Raw genomic sequence first — 22,673 nt, forward strand, 5'->3', positions numbered from 1 at the left:
AGCCTGCACTAGTGAAATAAAAAACAATTGTGGAGCTGGACAGATGGCTAGATTGGATAGCCAACTGGATTGGATTGATTCTCTTGCAGAGTACCTGGACTCAGTTCCCAGTACCCACATTGCAGGTCATACTACCTGGAGCTCCAGTGAATCCAAAACCCTGTTCTGGCCTCCACAGGCACTAGGCATGAATGTGGTGCACCTATATACCCTACACACTTGCAGGTACTCACACACATTCATCAAATAGAAATAAACCAATCCTTTTTAAAGCACTTTGTTTAAGTATCATACTCTTACCAATGAAGTCCAAGATCAGAACAAGCAAATCGTGGAGCAAAAAAAACTGGATAGGAGTAACTAAATCAATCAACGTGAAAAGCCCTTCTCTCCCACAGTTTGAATGCAATAGGTTCTGACTTCTACTGTGGTTTTTTTTGTTGTTGTTGCTGCTGCTGTTATTGTTTTGTTGTTTTTTTGTGTGTTTTGTTTATCATTTATCCTTTACCTGGCTTTGCTCTGCGATTCTGTTCCTACTTTCTTTGATACTTGGGAACCAGCTCAGTGTTTGGAAGAAATGTAGATGGCAGGTGATCTCCTTCTCCCATAGTAAAAGAACAAGGATGCATCTGAATTCCTGTAGAAACAAGTCTAGGTGTTGCATTCACACACCCACTTCACATTGCCAACTAGACTGACATGGAAAGCCCCAAATAAACAACATATTAAAACAAACTCAATATACATTCAGAGGGGCCACATTCAGAGAAAGCCATAGCTTCATTTAAGTATTTTTTTTTTACAAATAATCATTGATACAATGAAATAAATAAAATTGGTTTTCCTCTTAACTTTTAAATTAATTTACTATTTTAGAAATATATAGAAAAAACTAGAGGTCTCTTTCTTTTAGTATTTTTTGCTTTGCATTTCTGATGAAAATACATAAATTTCAGGGCACACGGTAATACACACCTATAATTCCAGCTATCAGGAGGAGGCAGAATCTCTGTGGGTTCAAGGCCAGCCTGATCTATATAGGGAGTTCTAAGCCAACCAGGGCTACACAACAAGAACTTCTCTCAAAAGAAAAAAAAACTTAAACAAAAACTACAACAACAACAACAACAAAAACAACAACAACAAAAACCCCTCTCCATGGTCACGTTAACAAGATTTCACTGTTACCTAATTATACCGATATGTTTGTATATTTTGGGCTATTTTAGTGCTATAATAGCAGAATTAAAATTAAGTATCTGCTTCTGTTAATCATTACTGCCAGAGGAACCCAAATTATGTAAAACTTTGATTATGATAATTATAATCAGTGATTTTGCTGGAAGTAAGGGAAAATGGGGATTATGAAAAAAAGCATACAATTTATAAATTATGGATGTCTTTATTATTGACCCATAAATCTTTGACTCATCAACTGAACATCTAGCCATTTGTGAAAATGATTGCATTATGTTTGATATGTTTTGTCAACTTTAAGTCATCTGAAATCCTGGCTTTAAACAGTTTTTCCATTTTGTCATCATGAAGCACTGTTTTTCAAGTGGGAAGTAACAACTGCGTATCTCATTCGATGAGTTACTATTCGATTCATCCCTTGGGAATAATTACACGCATGGTATCTAGGTCTCCTTATATTTCTGTCATGGGCTCTGTACATGTCGAGGAGAAAGAATCTCGGACAGACCTGTAACCCAAGAGACCAGCTTCTTCACAGTAAGAATCCCTACGAACGGGATTTGTGGACTATGCTAGTGCTTGCTTTGTCGGGACAGGTCTTTAATTTCTCTAGAGAATTATGAGCGGACAGCATGCCTCTTCACTCTTCCAAAAGTGTGCAGATCTGAGTCCTCCAGTTCACACGGATACTTGTTGAACGATGATAGAAACGGGAATGAGGAAACATGGTTTGGTTTTTCTTCTTTTTTTTATACTCTATAAGCCAAGTAAAATAATGAATTTCTGTAAGTTAAATACAGGAATTACTGACTCATGGATGTCCAGTGATGTCCCCACCCAGAATGGAGACAATACTGTCTATTGCTTTGCGAAGAATTCCAGTTTACACCTCTTCCCTCTCCTTCTTCAGTACAAGGCCAGGTTTCTTCAAGCATTAAGCCATCAAGGCAATTAGAAGGAGTCTCCCTAGCACAGCTCACTTTTCTTCTTCTAACAGTTGTTCTCTTGCCCTTTATTTTTTAATTTATTTAATATACAATATATTTTGACTTTCTTTTCCCTCTCCCAACTCCTCTGAGGTCCTCCCTACCACCCTACCCAACCATCTTCATGCTCATTCCCCTCTCTCTCTCTGTGTCTCCACCTCTCCCTCTCCCCTCTTCCCTCCTTCCCTCTCCCTCTCCCCTCCTCCAATTTCCTCCTCCCCCTCTTTCTCTCTCCCTCACTCTCCCCTCCCCCTCCCCCTCTCTGAAACAACAAAAATCAAAGAAACAACCCAATAAGACAGAAATAACGAAACAAAAAGCATACACACAATTAAAAACAAAGAGTCTATTTTCTGCTGGCCAACTACTCCTGGACACTGATTCTGCTCCAGTATATGACTGATATACCCAGTGATATTCCATTAGGAAAAAATGATTTTTTCCTTTTCCCAGCAGATATCAAATACAAATACTTTATTGTCTAGGGGTAGAACGTTGTGACCATTTCCACGTTGCCACGCTGGGATTTTTGTCCAGCTTGAACTTGTGCAGGTCTTATGCATGTTATCACAGTCTCTGAGTTGATATGTGCATCAGCTCATTGTATCTAGAAGACAATGCCTCCTCCTACATCGCTGGCTCTTAGAATCTTTCTGCCTCCTCTTCCACGTAGGCCCTTGAGCCTTGAGGGGACTTCCCATTTACAGTTCGGCGCTTCAAAGTCTCTTACTCTCTGCTCACTATCCAACTGTGGAATTCTGTGTTAATTTTCAACTTCTGAAAGAAGCTTTTCTGATAAGGGTTGAGCAAGGCAGTTATCTATGTTTATATCTGTGTGTCATTAGGATTGTATCATTTTATTGATATATTTCTTTAACAGAATAACAGTATTAGGTTTTCCCCCTAGAGTCTATAACTTACCTACTCTCAGGTCCTTGGCATTTTAGCAGTGTCTAGTATGGGTTAAATCTTGGGGAGTGGGCTTTCAATCCACTCAAAGATTGCCTGTTTCCTCCCATAACATTTCCCTCACTGTTGTACCATATCTCTGGCAGGCAGGTCACTGTTGTAGGTCACAGGGTTTATGGCTGGGTAACAGTAATGATTACTTTTCTCCTCAAATAGTATAACAAACATGAGGCAGACCCAGGAACATTAGTAGGTTGGGGTAAAGCATCTCCAGTTGCAAACCATCTCCATTTCTCCATGTTCTATGACATAAGTAAGCAATATCTTCAGCCACATGGCCCTCTTTGCCATCCAGTTGTCAATGGCAACCAATAGCCTTGGCAATAGAATGTTACATTTGAGGGGGCCACTGGGACCCCCTTTAGCTCACCATTCTTAATTATCAAAAGCCCTAAAAATAAAGAATGTGTTCTTTCTTTTGTCTTAGTTTACCATCAAATTCATAGACTATTTTCCACCTATTAATTTCTTTGTCTTTAATTAGATGGAGAAAAGCAGAGCTGGATAAATGACTCAGCAGGTACAAGTGTCTGCAGCATTACCTGGTGCCCTGTGTGTGATCACAGTAGCCCACACATAGTGGGACACAGTGATACACATATACAATGCCAACATTCCTGTGGCAAGATGGGAGAGACAAGGAGAATCAGGAAGTTTGTGAGTGGGCTAGCCTACAATATTGAGCATAGCAGAACAAAAGAAAAACCCAGCCTCAACCAAGTGGAAGGTTAAAACCAGCTCCTGAACTTTGTTCTCTGACCCCCACATGTCCAATGGGACACATGTGTGACTTCCAATACACACACATACACATGCACAACCTACACACTAATAATTAGCAAATAAGATATGGGAAACTAAGAGCTTTTCTCAGTTAATGAAAGCAATACAAAGATTTATATTATTTCCCCATTTTTTTCAGATGGGCATAACCTAAAGAAATACAAAAAAATATTGTTTTTCACTTTTGCTCCCCACACAGCTAGCTTTCTATTATTTGGCCTTGCTGACTTTCTTCTCTTGAAGGGCAAGCAGTGAGTGGAATGGAGTGTACGTCTGACAGATTCATTACTAATCTAAATTACTGCAAAGCTAATGGCAGTTCCTCCCCTACTCCTCCCTTATGTGGGGACGGCCCCAAAGCTTGGAAAGTCCTTTCAGAGTGTTCTTGTGACGAAGCATGACTTCTCTCTGCAATTCGTTCATGGCTAACTTTCCAGGGAGAGAGCATGAGTCCACTGTGCAGCTACTCCCCACTCGGGAATATAAACATCAGAGCCAGGGACTGTAGGTGCCAAGTAGATGTTCACCTAATGGCTTGCTTATTCCATCTTTTAGACATCAATCTGTAGTCTTTCCCTGAGGATGATACTCTAGGTTATTTAAACCCTGACAGCTTCCTTGGTGCAGAAGCAAAGGGTCTTTAATAAAATGTCTTAATCTCATTAAAAGCATAACGTATACATCCTCGGAAACATCATGTGGTTTATAGAGAATTAAGGTAAATGGCTGAATCAAAAGGTTACAGACCTCAGGCTTCCAAGAAGAGGTGAACAACCTAAGCATTTCAGACTCAGATAGACATGGACTTAAATTCTTGCTCATTGTAGTTTAGCTTTATTATTATCATCATCATCATCATCATCATCATCATCATCATCATCATCATTATTATTATTATTATTATTATTATTATTATTATTATTATTATTCCTTGAGTATTTCTTATTTACATTTCGATTGTTATTCCCCTTCCTGGTTTCCAGGCCAACATCTCCCTAATCTCTCCCCCTCCCCTTCTAGCTGGGTGTTTCCCTCCCCATCCTCTCCCATTACCACCCTCCTCCCAACAATCACGTTCACTGGGGGTTCAGTCTTGGCAGGGCCAAGGGCTTCCCCTTCCACTGGTGCTTTTACTAGGATATTCATTGCTACCTATGAGGTCAGAGTCCAGGGTCAATCCATGTATAGTCTTTGGGTAGTGGCTTAGTCCCTGGAAGCTCTGGTTGGTTGGCATTGTTGTTCATATGGAGTCTCAAGCCCCTTCAAGCTCTTTTAGTCCTTTCTCTGATTCCTTCAATGGGGGTCCCGTTCTCAGTTCAGTGGATTGCTGCTGGCATTCACCTATGTATTTGCTGTATTCTGGCTGTGTCTCTCAGGAGAGATCTACATCCAGTTCCTGTTGGCCTGCAATTCTTTGCTTCATCCATCTTCTCTAGTTCGGTGGCTGTATATGTATGGACCACATGTGGGGCAGGCTCTGAATGGGTGTTCCTTCTGCCTCTGTTCTAAACTTCACCTCCCTATTCCCTGCCCGGGGTATTCTTGTTCCCCTTTTAAAGAAGGAGTGAGGCATTCGCATTTTGGTCATCCTTCTTGAGTTTCATGTGTTCTGTGCATCTAGGGTAATTCAAGCATTTGGGCTAATAGACACTTATCAATGAGTACATACCATGTGTGTTTTTCTGTGATTGGGTTACCTCACTCAGGATGATATTTTCCAGTTCCATCCATTTGCCTATGAATTTCATAAAGTCATTGTTTTTGATAGCTGAGTAATATTCCATTGTGTAGATGTACCACATTTTCTGTATCCATTCCTCTATTTAAGGGCATCTGGGTTCTTTCCAGCCTCTGGCTATTATAAATAAGGCTGCTATGAACATAGTGGAGTATGTGCCTTTGTTATATGTTGGGGCATCTTTTGGGTATATGCCCAAGAGAGGTATAGCTGAGTCTTCAGGTAGTGCAATGTCCAATTTTCTCAGGAACCTCCAGACTGATTTCCAGAATGATTGTACCAGTCTGCAATCCCACCAACAGTGGAGGAGTGTTCCTCTTTCTCCACATCCTCGCCAGCATTTGTTGTCACCTGATGTAGTTTAGCTTTTATCATTACTTTGTGTCCCCTGTATTACTTTTTCCCATCTGTAAAATGACAATAACAACATTTGGTTTGGAAAACATCTTGGAGAATGAGACGGCATAATGGATGTGACAGAATCAGGTTCCTCATTGTGCCTGAGCCTCAGAAGACAAGACAAGCCTAAAACCAGACTTTCTGCTTAAAATCTACACTCTGCAGGTATATACGCTCAGGCCCAAAATGTGTTTAGTTCAGTGTATGTGGGTCTGTGATGTGCACATGGAGGTTTGCACACCCATGTCTGCAGAGGCCGTAAAGGACATCAGATATTCTCCATCTCTCCGCTTTATCCCCTTAGGAAAGGGTCTCTCACTGTACCTGTTACTAGACTGGCAGCCTGAAAACCCCAGCAATCCTCTAATCCCTGATATTCATGGCTTTGGGGTTTCAGGCACACCCAGCTGTCCTTGTCCGTTTATGTGAGTGCTAGAAATGTGTGCTCTACTCCTCATGTGTGAGGCTTGTGCTAGAGCCTTTACCTGCTGAGTCACCGCCCGGCTCTTTTCTTCTTTTCATGTTTTTGTATGTGCAGGACAAACCATGAAACTCCTGGTACCTCTGTGTCCTCATCATGAAAACAGGAGTGACAACACGACCCATGTTAGGTGTAAGTTATACGATTGCAAGAGGTCACACTACTCCAGCAACAGGAGCACTGCCTCTTGCACCCTGCATGCTCTATACGTTTATATTAAATTGTCAGCTATGTATTTATAGAAAATCTTTATTCCACCAGACCAGAACTGTTCTATTAAGTACATGCTGTAGAAGAGTAACCAGAGTATTATCTCTGAAAATACGGGAAGTTTGTTCTAATTAAATCCACATTTCATTGTTCTCGCTTCTTGTAGCAGTAGATTTATAGTTAACTTTTTAAAAGCCAAAGTTTTGACTCTATGGTAACACGTTCTGCCTTGTTATTGTACATAAAGACCCCAATTATAGTACTCGGTGACTGCCTTCCAAAGTATTTTTGATAGCAGTTGAACAAAAAGTACTTCAACAAAAACACCATTGTTTTCTTTAGGATCTAAGAAAGTTTAATTAAAACGCCAACATGATCAAGCAGGCTAAGAATGTTTTCTCATTATTTCAATTAAGAGTCAGTAAGATTTGATTAATATTATTCTGACTGCTCTGGGCTCTGGCAGAGCTGTATATTTTGATTTAGTTATTCATCTCTATTATACTCTATTAATTCTCTCTCTGTCTCTGTCTCTGTCTCTGTCTCTCTCTCTCTCTCTCTGCCTTTCTTCAGTATCACCCATTGGTTTTTTTCAAATGGCCCCCAGAGCCTTTTCCTTAAAATAGTAAGAATTATTTCAAGTTCTACTGTTAATTTTAGTCAAAACTTTAAATAACACTTTCAGTTAATACATAACTCAGGTTCTTCTTACAAAAGAAATGAGTGGTTTTTTTTAAAGGATCCTTTTTCCAGGCTTGATATAATTTACTATATAATTCAGTGTCTACCGGAGAATTAAAGTGATTATTTATGTTTCCCAGACTCAGAGAGTCAGGAAAACATTGAACTATGCTGATTTTCAAAAACATACAGTTGGAATTGTTTAGCAACGCTTTGTTGGTATGCACAAAAGCTAGTATGTATTAAAATAGGTGTGTGAGTCTTCAAGAAAATGAGGGAAAGCTGTTTCATCGTCAAAGCTTGTATATTCAATGATCACCTCAAAATTAGAGAAACACGGGCAGCGTTTGAAATAGTAAATAGACAGAAGTCTAAAATCCAAAGTTATGACTCCCAAAGAAAGAATAGCTCATCCTTTTTATATGTGGAATATTAAATTCTCCTGGCTTAATATATAATTTTGAGTCAGTGTGTGAAATGGTTTTCTTGGGGGAAAATGCCTAGTTAGTGCTCTTTTTCAGCCCAGTAATTGTGCTGGTATTTTAAAATATGTTATTACACCCAGAGGTTTAGGAAATGGTCATATGTCTTATAAAATGTGAGATAGAATTATGCTGCAATTTTTGTGAAAACCATAATTCTAAATTGAATGCCTCTTGTGTTTTTAAACCTCACCTGCATAAACATGAAAATAAAGCATGGGCTTTAAAAAGGAGGGCCTCTGTGATTGTAGCCCAGATCTCTTAGGCCATTAGTTTCATGCCTGTTTAAACACACACACACACACACACACACACACACACACACACACCACACACACACACATATGCTATACACAAATACCACTCACATCTCACCACCCATACATGTGCCACACAGGCCACAAATACCATGTACACAGGCATGCTATATACATATATCACATACATACCACACACACACAAACTACACATACCATATACATTACACCACATATACACAAACACACATACACACACACCCCACAAGTACTATACACAGTACTATACACAGTATGCCACATATACATGCATCACACAAATAACATATACTATACATACACATACTAGCCACATATACACACATAGCCTACATACCTCATATACACCACACATACAAACACACACACACACACACACACACACACACACATACACCTACCACATGCCACACATGAACATACCACATACACACCAAACACATGTATGAACACATATACACTTTGGTTTCTTTTTGAGGAATACAAGCCACTGAGAAATTACAATCAAACTGAGAGATAATAGCAAGAACAATTACAAGAAGTATTGCTATTTTTCTTTGCATTAATTCATCCTTGTAAACATGTTTTTTCTTAGTTAAGAATTCGAAAGAAGAGATAAAACATATCCTCTCCTCCCCATATGCCCACGCCATCACAGCTGGAAACCATTGCACATATTTTGTTTCATGCCTCTGAGTAGCAACCGATGCTCAGGACAGCATTCTTGGCAGGCCTCTTATACACAGAACACTGCAAATTCATTTACCATATACACAGCGTCAAAGAAGAAAGGAATTACTATGATTACAAATCATTATGATCTCGCATGATAAAAAGCAATCCTCTATCTTATCCAGCTCTTTTTTGATAGAGGACAGAGAAGAATCGTAGATGATGGAGCACAGCTTCCAAAAAAGATATGAAAGATGAAAGCTCTCGAATGGCATTAGTGTCAAGAGAAATTCTTCCGCTGGGGAATCAAAGGCAGCATCTGAATTCATATTCCGCCGTACAGAGGAAAACGCCATGCGTGTAACAATCTTGTGATCCCTGGATTGCAGAATGGATGGGAATCAGTCACTAACGGTGTTACAATCCAGTCTCGTTTGCTGTGCTCTGTGGCCTTTACCTCATGCTTCATCTCTAAGGTAAAACAAGAAAATATGGGTGATCACTTTTATGGGTGATGACAGACTTCAATGGAAGAATTTGCATAAAACATTTAGTTAGAGCCTGATGTATAGTAGGTGCTCGGCAAATGATAGCTTCTATTTCCAAAGCAAACAGAAATACTTCTTTTGGGAAGCCCTGGGTCCTGCTAAGACTGAACCCCCAGTGAACATGATTGTTGGGAGGAGGGCGGCAATGGGGGGAGGATGGGGAGGGGAACAGCCATAAAAAAGGGGAGGGGGAGGGACTAGGGGGATGTTTGCCCGGAAACTGGGAAAGGGAATAACACTCGAAATGTAAATAAGAAACACTCAAGTTAATAAAAATAAATAAATAAATAATAAATAAATAAATAAATAAATAAATAAATAAATAAATAAATAAATAAATAAAAAGAAATACTTCTTTTGCCATCCAGACATGTGGCTACCTTTTTCTTTTCCAATCCCACACTGGAGCAGCTAATAAAATGAAAAGGCAAACTACAATCAGGGAGAAAATATTTAGAAAACATACATCCAACATGGGATTAAGTTCAAGATGGACAAGAAACTAAAATATTACAACTCAATAGACAGAAAATGAAGATGGCAAGGGAAAGGCAAGCAGAGGTTCTAACTAGAAATTCTCAAAGGACCTGAATATATCATGGGGACTACATGGGAAAATACTCGGTACTACCAATCTGTGAGCATTAAAACCAGAGTGAGGTCTCACCACCTCAGACCTGTGGGAATGGTTTTCTCTGAATTAGATGAAAGCTGGGAGAGTACTCATCTAACGTGTACACATCCCTGGATTTGTTTCCTAACAACGCTTCAAGCCAAATAAGGAAGCACACACCTGCAGTGAAATTCGAAATCATCTTAGAACACATAGCGTGCTCAAAGCCAACTGAGGGTGCATTGTATCCTGCCTCATAAAGACAAACCAAAGGTTGAGTTTGGGTAAGGAAGACGGACAAAAGGAATTCTTTTGTACTATAGGTGGTGATATAAATTAGCAAAGTGTAGAGGAAAATGGTATGAAGATTCCTTAGCGAGCTACATTTACAACTATTAGGAGATCTAGCAACCTCCTTTATCCAAAGAACTTAAAACAAATGTGCACAAAGACTCTTTGCACACTTGTGTTTACTGCCATTATTCCTAGTAGCCAGTGCGTAGAATAAATCCAAATGTCCATCAACACATGCGTGCGTTAAAAAGCAGAAGCAGACACAATGAAATACAAGTGTCCCTTTAAAGTGGGGGAAATACTGTTATTTGCAACAGTATATATGAATTTGGAAGATTTAACAATAAGAGAAATAATTTAGGCAAAGCAAGACAGATGCCATGGGAAATCTTTTTCGTGTGGAGTCTAAAACGATGAATCACAGAAGAAGAGAGTATGATGTAGAGGCTAGGTTTGGAAAGGCTAGAGAATTATTGATCAGAGTTTAGACTTTCAGATAGATAAGGGGAGTAATCTATACAATTTTGAGCCCCATCACATGGCAGGATGACTAGCGTAAACAAAATATATTATGTATTTCAAAATAGGAGAATTTCAAACATTTGTCCCATTCATCCAGAGGAAAACAAGTAAGCAAAATTATATTTATGCTAATTAGTTTCCGTTGACTCACTCGACATTTCATATGTATGTGTACATATATATCAAGTCATTGCATTGCACTTCATAAACATAGTTACCATTTATTTGATAAATTGCTATGAACTTAAAAACAAACCTCATGTGCCTGTAAACCAAAAAAATACCTTATATTATCTCATTTTTATAAGTTATTTAACTGAATTATAAAACATGTAGTTACCCATTTGCTTTTACGTTTATAATTGTAAAATCATTTCTCACTCAAAAATTACTTTTCTAGTAAATAAATTACAGTATTTATAAATTAATTTTTTAAAACGATGAAGTATTTTGCCTATATTAATGTCTAAACCACCACCATAGACTTGGTGCCTACAGAGGCCAGAAGAGGGTTTCAGATTCTCTTAACCTTGAATTAGAGGCGGTTGGGAGCCACCACGTGTGTTCTGGGAACTGTGTTCTCTGAAGAGCAGCAAGTTCTCTCAACCACAGAGCCATTTCTCTAGCCCTGTGTGTCTTTCTTTCTTTCTTTCTTTCTTTCTTTCTTCCTTTCTCTCTTTCTTTCTTTCTTTCTTTCTTTCTTTCTTTCTTTCTTTCTTTCTTTCCTTCTCTCTTTCTTTCTTTTTCTTTCCTTTTTTTTCTTTTTCTTTTTCATTCTTCTTTTGGTAACAGGATCTCACTATAATCTAGTCTCAAACTCACAGAGAGCCCCCTGCCTCTGCTTCCTCAGAGCTGTACCAAAGGTATGTACCATGACATTCAACTTCTAAATAGCTTTTGAAACCAAATCTTTCTACTTGTGAAATATTTAACAAGAATAATATTACACTACCATTTTTCCTTAACCAGGAATTAAGAAGAGCAGATGAAAGTCATCTAATTTTAACTTCTTTATATATTCTTCAATTTTATTTCTAAAATATAACTCCCCCCAACCGTAAGCTCCCGAACTCTCAGCACATAAATTAGAATTAGCAGTTTTGCAAAGAAAATAAAATGTTTAAACTTCAAAGTTACATAGACTTTTAAAAGTAAGAAAGATTTGGACTAACAACAGGTTGAACATTGTATATCTCGTCTTTGCGCCTTTGTGATACTGCTTGGCTTTAGCCGTATAGACTATGTTCAGGCTGCATGAGTTTCTTTATCTAATCACAGCCTGCCAAGAATCTGTTCAGACACTCACCTGGGTTAATACGCATCTTATTGTTCTTCAGTTCGGAAAATGAAGAAGCTTTGGACAGAATCCATTATGCGTGTATCAGTTTGCCTGAGCAATTGTTTCCCAAGTGCATATTAATTTTGTTATTATTGCTAGCTCTGCTTCCTGTAGGTGCTTGTGCCCTGAGTCTCAGCCCAGTCCCTGAAGGAAGACAGTTATGACAAGCTGAAAAAATAGATCTCAAGAGCCTCAAACTGGAATCCAAAAAGACCCTGAGTATCCTGGGAAAATGCCCAGGCCACACAGTGAGAAATTCCGGGAAATAATCCCTAAGATCTTCCAAACGTTTTCTAATTATTCATGGTCATTTCAAAACAGACACTTCAACACCCAGAAACAAGAGGGCTCTGTGCTTTAAAACATGGCAAAACTATATACTGAAACTCCATTGGAAAGTCAAGTAGGATGTTACGTCAGAGTTCTCTAAAGGAACAGAACTAATAGAACTTTCTTGGCATACACAATATTGTCAGAGTGGTCCAACATGGCTGTCTCATATGTGAAAAGCCGAGAACGTGATAGTTGTTCAGTTGATGCTGAAGGTCTTTCAGGTCTGTCTGGTGTGGAAGATGGGAGGATGCTAGAGCTGCTTCTCCTCCATTCCTGGTGAAAAGCTGGCGAAGCTGGCTTCACTTCTGCCTTGGAATCTGCAGGGCAGCAACAAGGTAAATGAACTCACCAGAAAGAGTGAGGGCAAGCAGGCAAAAAGGTCAAAAGGTTTTTATTTATGTCTTTTTATCTGGGCCACTACCAGGAAGTGCTACCTATGTCAATGCAAATTAATCCCTCACATATATGCCCAGGAGCCAGCTCAGTGCTAGCAATTCCTCACGGAGTTGTCTCAAGTTGACAACTGAAGATGACCATCATTTAAGTTAAGAAAAGAATGAGGGGTTGGGGATTTAGCTCAGCGGTAGAGCGCTTGCCTAGCAAGTGCAAGGCCCTGGGTTCAGTCCCCAGCTCCAAAAAAAAAAAAGAAAAAAGAAAAAAAAAGACTGAAAATACATGCTTTTCCTATACTTCCTGGATTTACCTGTGCGTGGAACATCACAGAAATGGTTTAGCCTAGTATTATTTTCCAACTATTTCTAGAAAACAGAACAAATGAATAGAAAGGAGGGTATGGAAAGCTGCTATATCGTGGTTAGTCTGTGGGAAGCCAGGAAATGCTTTTCTCCTATATATGACTGTAATGAGAGCTAGTCCTCGGACCTCTCAAGATCAAAGCCATATCTCCCATCATGGCCTCTACAGACCACTCCATCTCAGAAATGCTGACAATTATTTTTCACAAAGGATTCCCAGGCCACAAACGAGGGATCTGTAGGATTGTGATTAGACTCGTTAGAACTTTCAGAATTTTAACACACTCCAGACTGTCCCCAAAGATGTGAATTTGATAGATTTCACAAAGTTAATTTAACTGAAAGTTATTTTTATTAGTAATAACTTGAGAACTTTATTGACAGAACAAATATTTACATTGTCTAAAGACACAGAAATAAAACAAATTAGAATGTTTTTCAAGAAATGACCACAGACCCTGGCTAATGTATGAGGCCTTGGTAACTTGGAAAATAGATAAAATTCCCAAGTAATTGCCAAACAGCTTGAAAATTAAGTGACAAGCTTGAAAATAAGGCAACTTTGTTTTTTAAATGTTTGAGACAGATAGTAATTGTAGATAGATTATAGATGTACACAAACAAGAGATAGCTCTTATCATCTAAAATAGATAAATATATATTGATATATATTATAATGATAACAATGAATTATATAGGATTTATGTAGTATAATATACAAAGCCAAAATACATTTCCCTAACTAAACAAAACAATCTGTTTTACCCGCTAGGCAGAGCCAGGGGAACCCTACAGAACAGGGAGAGGAAGGACTGTAGGAGCCAAGAGGTCTAGAACACCAAGATAACATGGGCTACAGAATCAACGAAACAGGACTCACAGAGGCTCACAGAGACTGACGCAACAAACAAGAACCCAGTATGGGTCTGCACTAGGCCCTCAACATATAACTTATGGTTGTGTAGCTCAGTGTTCTTGTGGGACACCCAACAATGGGCGTGGGGGGGTGTCTGGCTCTTTTGCCTACATTTGGAACCCTTTTCCTCCTACTGACTTGCCACATACAGCCATGATATAAGAGTTTGTGACCAGCCTTTTCATTCGTTTGGGTTTTTTTTTTTTTTTTTTTTTTTTTTTTTTTTTTTTTTGTCTGTGATAAGGAACAGGCTAGTCTCAAACTCAGAGATCCGCCTGCCTCTCCTCCTGAGTACTTGGATTAATGGTGTGCATTACCACCTATCCATGCCAAGTCTTATTGTTAGGCCATGTTCAGTGCATATCTCTGGGAAACAGGAGTTGATCTGTGGAGAAAGGAGGTGGGGGTAGTGGAGAGAGGCAAAACTGCAGTTGGGATGCAATGTACGGGAGAAGTATAAAAGTTAAAAATAAAGTGTGCGCGTGTGTGTGTGTGTGTGTGTGTGTGTGTGTGTGTGTGTGTGTGTGCGTGCACATCTTTTATTTGGCCAACCAATATTCATTGGTGATTACTTCTGTTTTATAATCAGGTGACTAAATATTTGAAAGTTCTTAGATTAAAACCACTAGCTCTGTGAGTTTAGTCTCATTGTCAAAGATGCTATGCCTACAAGTTCAATACTGTGACAATTCAGGGAAACAAGGCTGGACCCCCAGTGAACGAGAGTCTTGTGGGGAGGGTGGTAATGGGGGGAGGATTGGGAGGGGAGCACTCATATAGAATAGGAAGGGGAAGGGTTAGGGGGATGTCGGCATGGAAACCGGGAAAGGGAATAACATTTGAAATGTAAATAAGAAATACCTAATTTAATAAAGATGGAAAAAAAAAAGAAAGCCAAGAACTGAGTCGACAGAGAAAATAAAAACTTTCTTGAAAGGGTAAGTAGGTAAGCTGATGCCCATGACCCTACCCATCACTCACCACCACCGCCTGCACTTGAAGATACCACAAAGCAGCACCTCTATCCATTCGAGTTTGTTAATCTCTTGTAACTCTGGGAAGACTTTCACCAGAACAGCCGTTGCCTCATATTTGCAATTGAAATCCACATTTCCACATTGACTATAAAATTCCGTCATTAAAATAATAGATGGCACATCTATGCTTTTTTGAGTATGCATTTTTTATTGAATAATTTTTTATTTACATTTCAAATGTTATCTCCTTTCCTGATTTCCTGTCCCTAAAGCCCCTATCCCATTCCCCCTCCTCCTTCTTCTATGAGGGTGTTCACCCACCCAACGATCCCCCTTCCCACCTCCCCGCTCTGACATTCAGCTACACTGGGGGAATCCAGTCTTGGCATGATTAAGGGCTTCTCCCATTGGTGCCCAGCAAGACCATCCTCTGCTACATATGCACCGGGGGTCATGGGTTTGTCCGTGTGTCATGGTGGTTTATTCCCTGGGAGCTCTGGTTGATTGGTATTGCTGTTGTTATAGGGTTGCAAACCCCTTCAACTCCTTCAATCCTTTCTCTAACTCCTCCAGTGGGGACCCCATTCTCAGTTCTATGGTTGACTGCAAGCATTGGCCTCTATTTGTCATGCTCTCACAGAGCCTCTGAAGAGACAACTATAACAGGCTCCTGTCAGCATACACTTCATAGCATCAGCCATTTTCTGGGTTTTGTGGCCTGATGTATATGGACTGGATCTCCAGGGGCGGGGGACAGGGGGAGAGCAGGCTCTGAATGGCCATTCCTTCAGTCTCTGCTCCAAACTTTGTTTCCATATCTCCTCCTATGAATATTTTTGTTCCCCCTTTTAAGAAGAACTGAAACATCTGCATTTTGGTCATCCTTCTTCTTGAGCTTCATGTGGTCTGTGGATTGTATCTTGGGTAATCTGAGTTTTTGGGCTAATATGTACTTATCAGTGGGTGCATACCATGTATGTGATTGGGTTACCTCACTCAGGATATTTTCTAGTTCCATCATTTTTGCCTCTGAATTTCATGAAGTCATTGTTTTTGATAGCTGAGTAATATTCCATTGTGTAGATGTACCACATTTTCTGTATCCATTCCTCTTTGAAGGACATCTGGGTTCTTTCCAGCTTCTGGCTATTATAAATAAGGCTGCTATGAACATAGTGGAGCACGTGTCCTTGTTATATGTTAGAGCATCTTTTGGGTATATGCCCAGAAGTGGTACAGCTAGGTCCTTAGGTAGTACTATGTCCAATTTTCTGAGGAATCTCCAGACTGATTTCCAGAGTAGTTGTACCAGCTCGCAATCCCACCAGCAATGGAGGAGTGTTCCTCTTTCTCCACATCCTTGCCAGCATCTGTTGTCACCTGAGATTTTGATCTTAGCCATTCTCACTGGTGTGAGGTGAAATCTCAGGGTTGTTTTGATTTGCATTTCCCTGATGACTAATGATGTTGAACATTTCTTTAGGTACTTCTCAGCCATTCTATATTCCTCAGCTCAGAATTCTTCATTTAGCTCTGTACCCTCTTTTTTAAATAGGGTTATTTGATTCTCTGGAATCTAACTTCTTGAGTTCTTTGTATAATTGGATATTAGCTGTCTATTGGATATAGGAATGGTAAAGATTTTTTCCCAATCTGTTGGTTGCCATTTTGTCTGAATGACAGTGTCCTTTGCCTTATAGAAGCTTTGCAATTTTGTGAGGTCTCATTTGTCGATTCTTGATCTTAGAGCATAAGCCATTGGTGTTCGGTTCAGGAAAATTTCCCCACTGCCCACTTTTTCTTCTATTAGTTTGAGTGTATCTGGTTTTATGTGGAGGTCCTTCATCCACTTGGACTTGAGCTTTATACAGGGCAAATGTCTATGCTTTATATAGAATAAGAAGCTGTTGCAGTTGTGTTGGCTTCAGGTTGAGGATCTCACTCAGGTCACCTGTCTTGAATAATGCTGAAAATCTTTTTGCTGACTGCAATTTCCTCTTGAATTGAACCTTTGAACCACTGATTCATTATTTTCTTAAAAAATTACATTTTGCCAGTCTGTTACTCAGCATTCCATGACATGATCAATGATGTTTAAGGTTTTCAGTTCGTTGTATTAATCAATTAAGCACAGAATATAAACAAAAAACAACTGTCAGCTGATCTCAACCAACTGCTGATGAACTGCTATTTAAAACAATTAATAATGAAGTAATGCTTGGAAACTAAGGGCAAAGGCCTAATTGATTTTTCAAAAGTAAGAACACTCTAAATGCTCAATTAGTTAATAATTTGCCTACTAATTGATTTCTTCAAGGTGTCTGGCAAAATTGAGAAGGGTTCTATAATCACTCTCCTACTACAGAAAGCTTCTTTCTAGGCACTGGGGAGGTTAGAAGATCAATTTAGATTCCCATTAGTGGCCCAGAAAACTTTCTCCAAGGGTGAAAACCCAACTATCAGAAATGAAGAAATGAGCAACTAATAAAACTCTAGGGAGAGTTTTGTGAGGTGAAGCAATGTCCTGAAGAAGATGAATATGTTGGAGGAAAACTCATGAAATGCAGAAAATATCCCTCAGAAATAACAGGAATTTGCCAAATGCAAAAGGACAAGTTTGAGAGTGAGAGACCCGTGATGAAAATTCTTTTACACAAGGGTAATGATCTAAATAAAGAGAAATGAGCAGACGGAGATGCCAAGAATTCGACTAATTATGTTTTACTTCCGAATTCCTTATTTTCATTGTACGAGACAAGTTATGTGGCTTTCTGGTAATGGAATCAGATGGATGGGGTCTAGATAATGTTACAGGGATTTTAAGCGGGAGGGTCAATCCAAAAGCATTGCGGTGCAAAGATAACAGTGTGGATGTTAGGAGTCAGTATCTCTGGGGCAGTTCTGTGGGTCAGCCACTCCACTAGGGATTTTATAGAGAACATCAAATAACCAAAACTCCATCGGAAGTTGTTTCTCCAGCTGATAAACAATATTTCTATATTTAAATATAAGATGGTTCCAAGGCTGATGCCCCCAGTGTTCACATTGTCCATTATCAAACTGAAAGACTTAGGGACCACCACAAGGGGAAAAGAAAACCAGGCTCTTAATGAATGAGCATACGTTGAACAGCTTTGTGATAAAAATAACAGATTGAGGGCCAAAGCCAGAGGGTTCCTAACTAGAAATCCTCCACACTAAAGCAGGCTAGAATCTAATGGCATTCAAGACAGCCACACAAGTATCAGACTAAGGCATGAGGAGGAACTGGAAAAGAAAAAGCCATATCCCATAAAATGCCTTGATTATCTCTGGAATCAACTCAGACATCAGATGTTCTATCAGATAAAACTACAGCTCTTGTTCTCAGTGGGCTTAAAAACCTGTAACTTAGGACTCAGGAAGATAGAGGGCTCAGAAGTTCAAAGAGCCTCCTGTGGAAACAGGATGACAAAGTGGTCAAATAGAAGGAACTCCCAGAAACACCCCATGGCCGTGGCCACCTCAAGAGGCAGAGGACATCCAGAGCAATCTGGCTACAGGACAAGTCATGCATACAGACAAGATGAGAGTCACACTGAGTGATCTTGTCTTAAAGACAAAAATGGAAGAGAGATCAAAGGAGATTTCTGACCTCAGCCTCAAGTTTACACATACCTGTGCTCATGCAAGCTGGCACACAGACTCACGCCTACACACACATGCATTCAAACGTGCATACTCATGAAAAGAATGACAAAATCCACTAATTCTGGAAATCACACAGCTGATCAATGCATATAGTGGGCATTTTTGATGGCTTTGTTTCAATGCCACCCCGTCTGAATGAGTTGACAGCTGTCTAGGTTACTTTGAAAAGCTAATAAGACTGCTTTTCTGTTTTGAAATGTATTATTTATTTTTACACAAGTATACATTTGTTGAGCATATTCCTCCCTTATTTCCATCCGCCCTTCCCAATCACACTCCCTTTCCCTGCCAGGTCCTTTTGGCCTCCTGGAGACCTTCACGTCTGCCTATGTGACTGTATGTCTCTAATAAAACCTAGGAACCACACGTGCAAGAAACTAACCAGACACCGTTGTCTTTCTGAGACAGGTTTAATTAACTTGGTATAATCATTTCAAGAATATATTCTGAAGAATATTGCACTAAATATTGATATGGAAATACTTTTGTAATCTGTTGACTGGGGGTTCTTTGTGTAAATATCCAGAAGACGTATTGTCGGATCAAATGGGAGACTTATTCACTTTTTTAGTTTCAGGCTTTCAGCACACTAACTTCCATCATAGCTGGACCAGTTTATATTCCAGTGACAGCATACAATCCTTCCCTTTTGGTCTCATCCTTCCTAGCATTTGCTGTTATTGTTTCTCAATAACTGCTATCTTACTGGGGTGAGTTGGAATTTCAATGAGGTTCTGATTACGTTTCTTTGATGGCTAGTGAAGTTGAACATTTTTTTTCCCACTTTTGGGGCTGTTTGTATTTCATCTTTTTAGAACTGTCTGTTCGCTTCATGAGCCCTCTTTTTTTTTTTTTTATTAACTTGAGTATTTCTTATATACATTTCGAGTGTTATTCCCTTTTCTGGTTTCCGGGCAAACATCTCCCTCCCCCCTCCCCTTCCTTATGGGTGTTCCCCTCCCAACCCTCCCCCCATTGCCGCCCTCCCCCCCATAGTCTAGTTCACTGGGGGTTCAGTCTTAGCAGGACCCAGGGCTTCCCCTTCCACTGGTGCTCTTACTAGGATATTCATTGCTACCTATGGGGTCAGAGTCCAGGGTCAGTCCATGTATAGTCTTTAGGTAGTGATGAGCCCTCTTTTTGAGCTTTTTGATTTCTTGTTTCATTTTTTAGTTCTTTGAACAGTATAGATATTAATACTCTGTCAAATTCCCTAGATTGTCTTCCCTCTACTGATGCCTTTACTGTACAGCCTTCTGAGTTCATTAAATCCCTTTGTAGAACGTCACCTTTCTAAGAACACCTATAGCTGTTGATGGAAGATAAAATAAGACACCTCTGTCTTCTGATAATGTGTACCCATTTGACTCCACTCAGCTCTGCAAATAAGATGTTTAAATTTTTATGGTTCAAAGTCAAAGTCCTCATTTCCTTTGTTTTGAAATTAGAATCAGCATTCTTACTGTCTGGTGTGGTACCGAATCAGTCAGGCATTCCATTAAAAGTATATGAACACAGCAGGTACCAATACAACCTAAACATCTTTCCTGTCCCCATCTACCCAGTGCCGAACTCTTGTGTTGAAAGCCAGTCATCCCTTTTTAGGCGCGTGTGCAATTTTTACACAATTCAAATCTGCTGAACCATTCATTCTCACATTGCTGCTTTTCTTTCTCTGTCACTATACAGAAGTTGGCTTGCCATGAGTGTCAATTTAGGGTCAATTTTTCTTTTTCTATTTAACTTTGCTGCTGGCCACTTGGCCATATTTATCAGTTCAGGAAAGCAATTATATCACATATGAAGAAGAAAGGGTCACTCTGGCTTTATAATTCAAAATTGTTTCCTCACTCCTTAGTCTAAGCAAGGTGCTTGGAAAAACATTTTTAGAATTTATAAATAACAGGATATATTCCCCTCCTCTACTAATTTGGTTCATAAACTTATAAAGTCAAGTTTCAAGAGTATTGTGTCAGAATCCCACATGCTAGCAACTGGAACAAGAGAAGGCAGTTCAGAGAGAATCTGACCAGGCAACTAGTGAAAGCTCATCCTCCGAGATACCAAACAGGATCTGCTCTCTGTGTGCATGCACTGGAAGAGGGAATTAGCAATGGAAAGGAGATAAAATTCAAGGTAAGACAGAAACAAAAGACAGGTTCTGTGGGGCTCTGAAGCCCTAAGGTTCTTAGACAGTGAAACTAGCTAGAGACCAGTCTTACACAGACATTTCCTCGACAGCCAGCTACAGGTTCAATGCTGTGAAGCACCATAAGGAACACAAACAAGGCACCCAGGTCACCCTGACAGGTTTCTTTCAGCTCCAGGGAGCAGGGAACAACCAGCCACCTCTGGCAGTGCTCCAGTAAATGTGCAGTTGGGAATATGAAAGCAAACGGCACACATGAAGTCACCCCAATAGAAGTATAAGGTGTGGTGTGAATGGTGCTCGTTCAGAGAGAAACCAGTAAGTGACCTTACCAAACACTAGAATGTAGTACTTGTGAATAGTATGGTTGTATTTGAAAATAAGTATTTCCAGTGTCATTGGGGTCCTAAAATCGCACATATATTCTTTGAGATAGTGAACGCAGTTTGCCAAGTGTTTAAATACTAAGTGGCTGTTTTCATTGTTTTTACTTCTAAGCTAACAAAAATGGATCCCTGCCCACTCCTCCTTGGAAAGCAAAGGGAATGTGAATTTCACATGCTGCCATTTGGCTTAGCAAAGTCTCTGGGTCTCACACATCTGTACAAGTGAAAGATAGAGGGCTGTTGGGAAAAATGGAGAACTATTCTCGGTACCATCCAATGTTTAGTCATCACTGGAAAGAACTTTTGAGTTCTAAGAGACAAGACTTATGTTAAAATTGGCATAACTAACAATGTATATTTATAATTGAACATTTAAAAGTGTATAGGATTGTCTTGTATTTCATTATTTTTTTAAATAGGACTTTTCCTTTACCCTTCTAACTATACTTGGAGGAGAACTAGAAGTCGATTTTCTAAAAGAACCTTGCTATGGGACCTGGACATCCATGCTCTTTTGCTAGATGACTTTGAACACAGCAAGAGAGATGAGTTGGATTCGTATGTCCTCATCTCTTCTACTCTGAGACTCAGCGCTTCAGAGACTCCAATGGACATAATTATATACCTTGGTGGCAGCAAGCCACTTCAGAAACAGTCCCTCCATGTTCTTCCCTTCTACCAAGCTGGACTAAATCAAATTGACTCTCTTTATTATTCCCAAGCCTTGGTAAGTAACAACAATGAAAAGTACCATTTGATGAGTATCTGCTGTATGGCAAGTCCTGTATATGATAAATTGATTTTAGAAGCAGCTAGAACATCCCAGGCTCCATATCCATACCCTCTGAAGTCCCTATTGTTATGAGGCAGAGTATCTCCTTTCTAACCTAAGCTGACTGTGTGGTGTGATTTGGCCAACAACATTTAATAAGTGTGGTGATTTGCCAGTGTCTAGCCTACAGCTCCAAGAATTTTTTTAAATCTGTCGTCAATATAATAGCTCAAGGTACTGCCGGGAAGACAAAGAGCACCTGAAGCGAGAACTGCTCCAGGCATTGCCCTGAGTTAGTGAAAGAGCCCAACTAGAGCAGAACCTCCTTTCTGAGCTACAGTGGGCCAGATATGCAGGTAAGGCCACAGGAGCTTATCACAGTTCCATGTGCTGATCTGAAAGGAAGAGTGGTTGCTGCTTTGAGCTTCTACATTCTGATGTGGCCTACTGTGCAGCACCCTTATTCCCAGACATAACTGCTTCTC

At 39.7% G+C, this 22,673-nt stretch overlaps 1 long non-coding RNA gene across 1 annotated transcript; it reads right to left on the reverse strand.

Moving 5' to 3' along the window:
* Positions 1-1,382: 1,382 nt before the first annotated feature.
* Positions 1,383-3,458, reverse strand: LOC134481906 (uncharacterized). The gene is made up of 2 exons (XR_010057787.1): positions 3,105-3,458; positions 1,383-1,953 (listed from the first exon to the last, which is right to left on the reverse strand). It is a non-coding gene; the product is annotated as an uncharacterized LOC134481906 (long non-coding RNA).
* Between the last annotated feature and the right edge of the window lie 19,215 nt (positions 3,459-22,673).

Source organism: Rattus norvegicus, chromosome 14 (genome assembly GCF_036323735.1).
Source record: "Rattus norvegicus strain BN/NHsdMcwi chromosome 14, GRCr8, whole genome shotgun sequence".
Classification (NCBI taxonomy): Eukaryota; Metazoa; Chordata; class Mammalia; order Rodentia; family Muridae; genus Rattus; species Rattus norvegicus.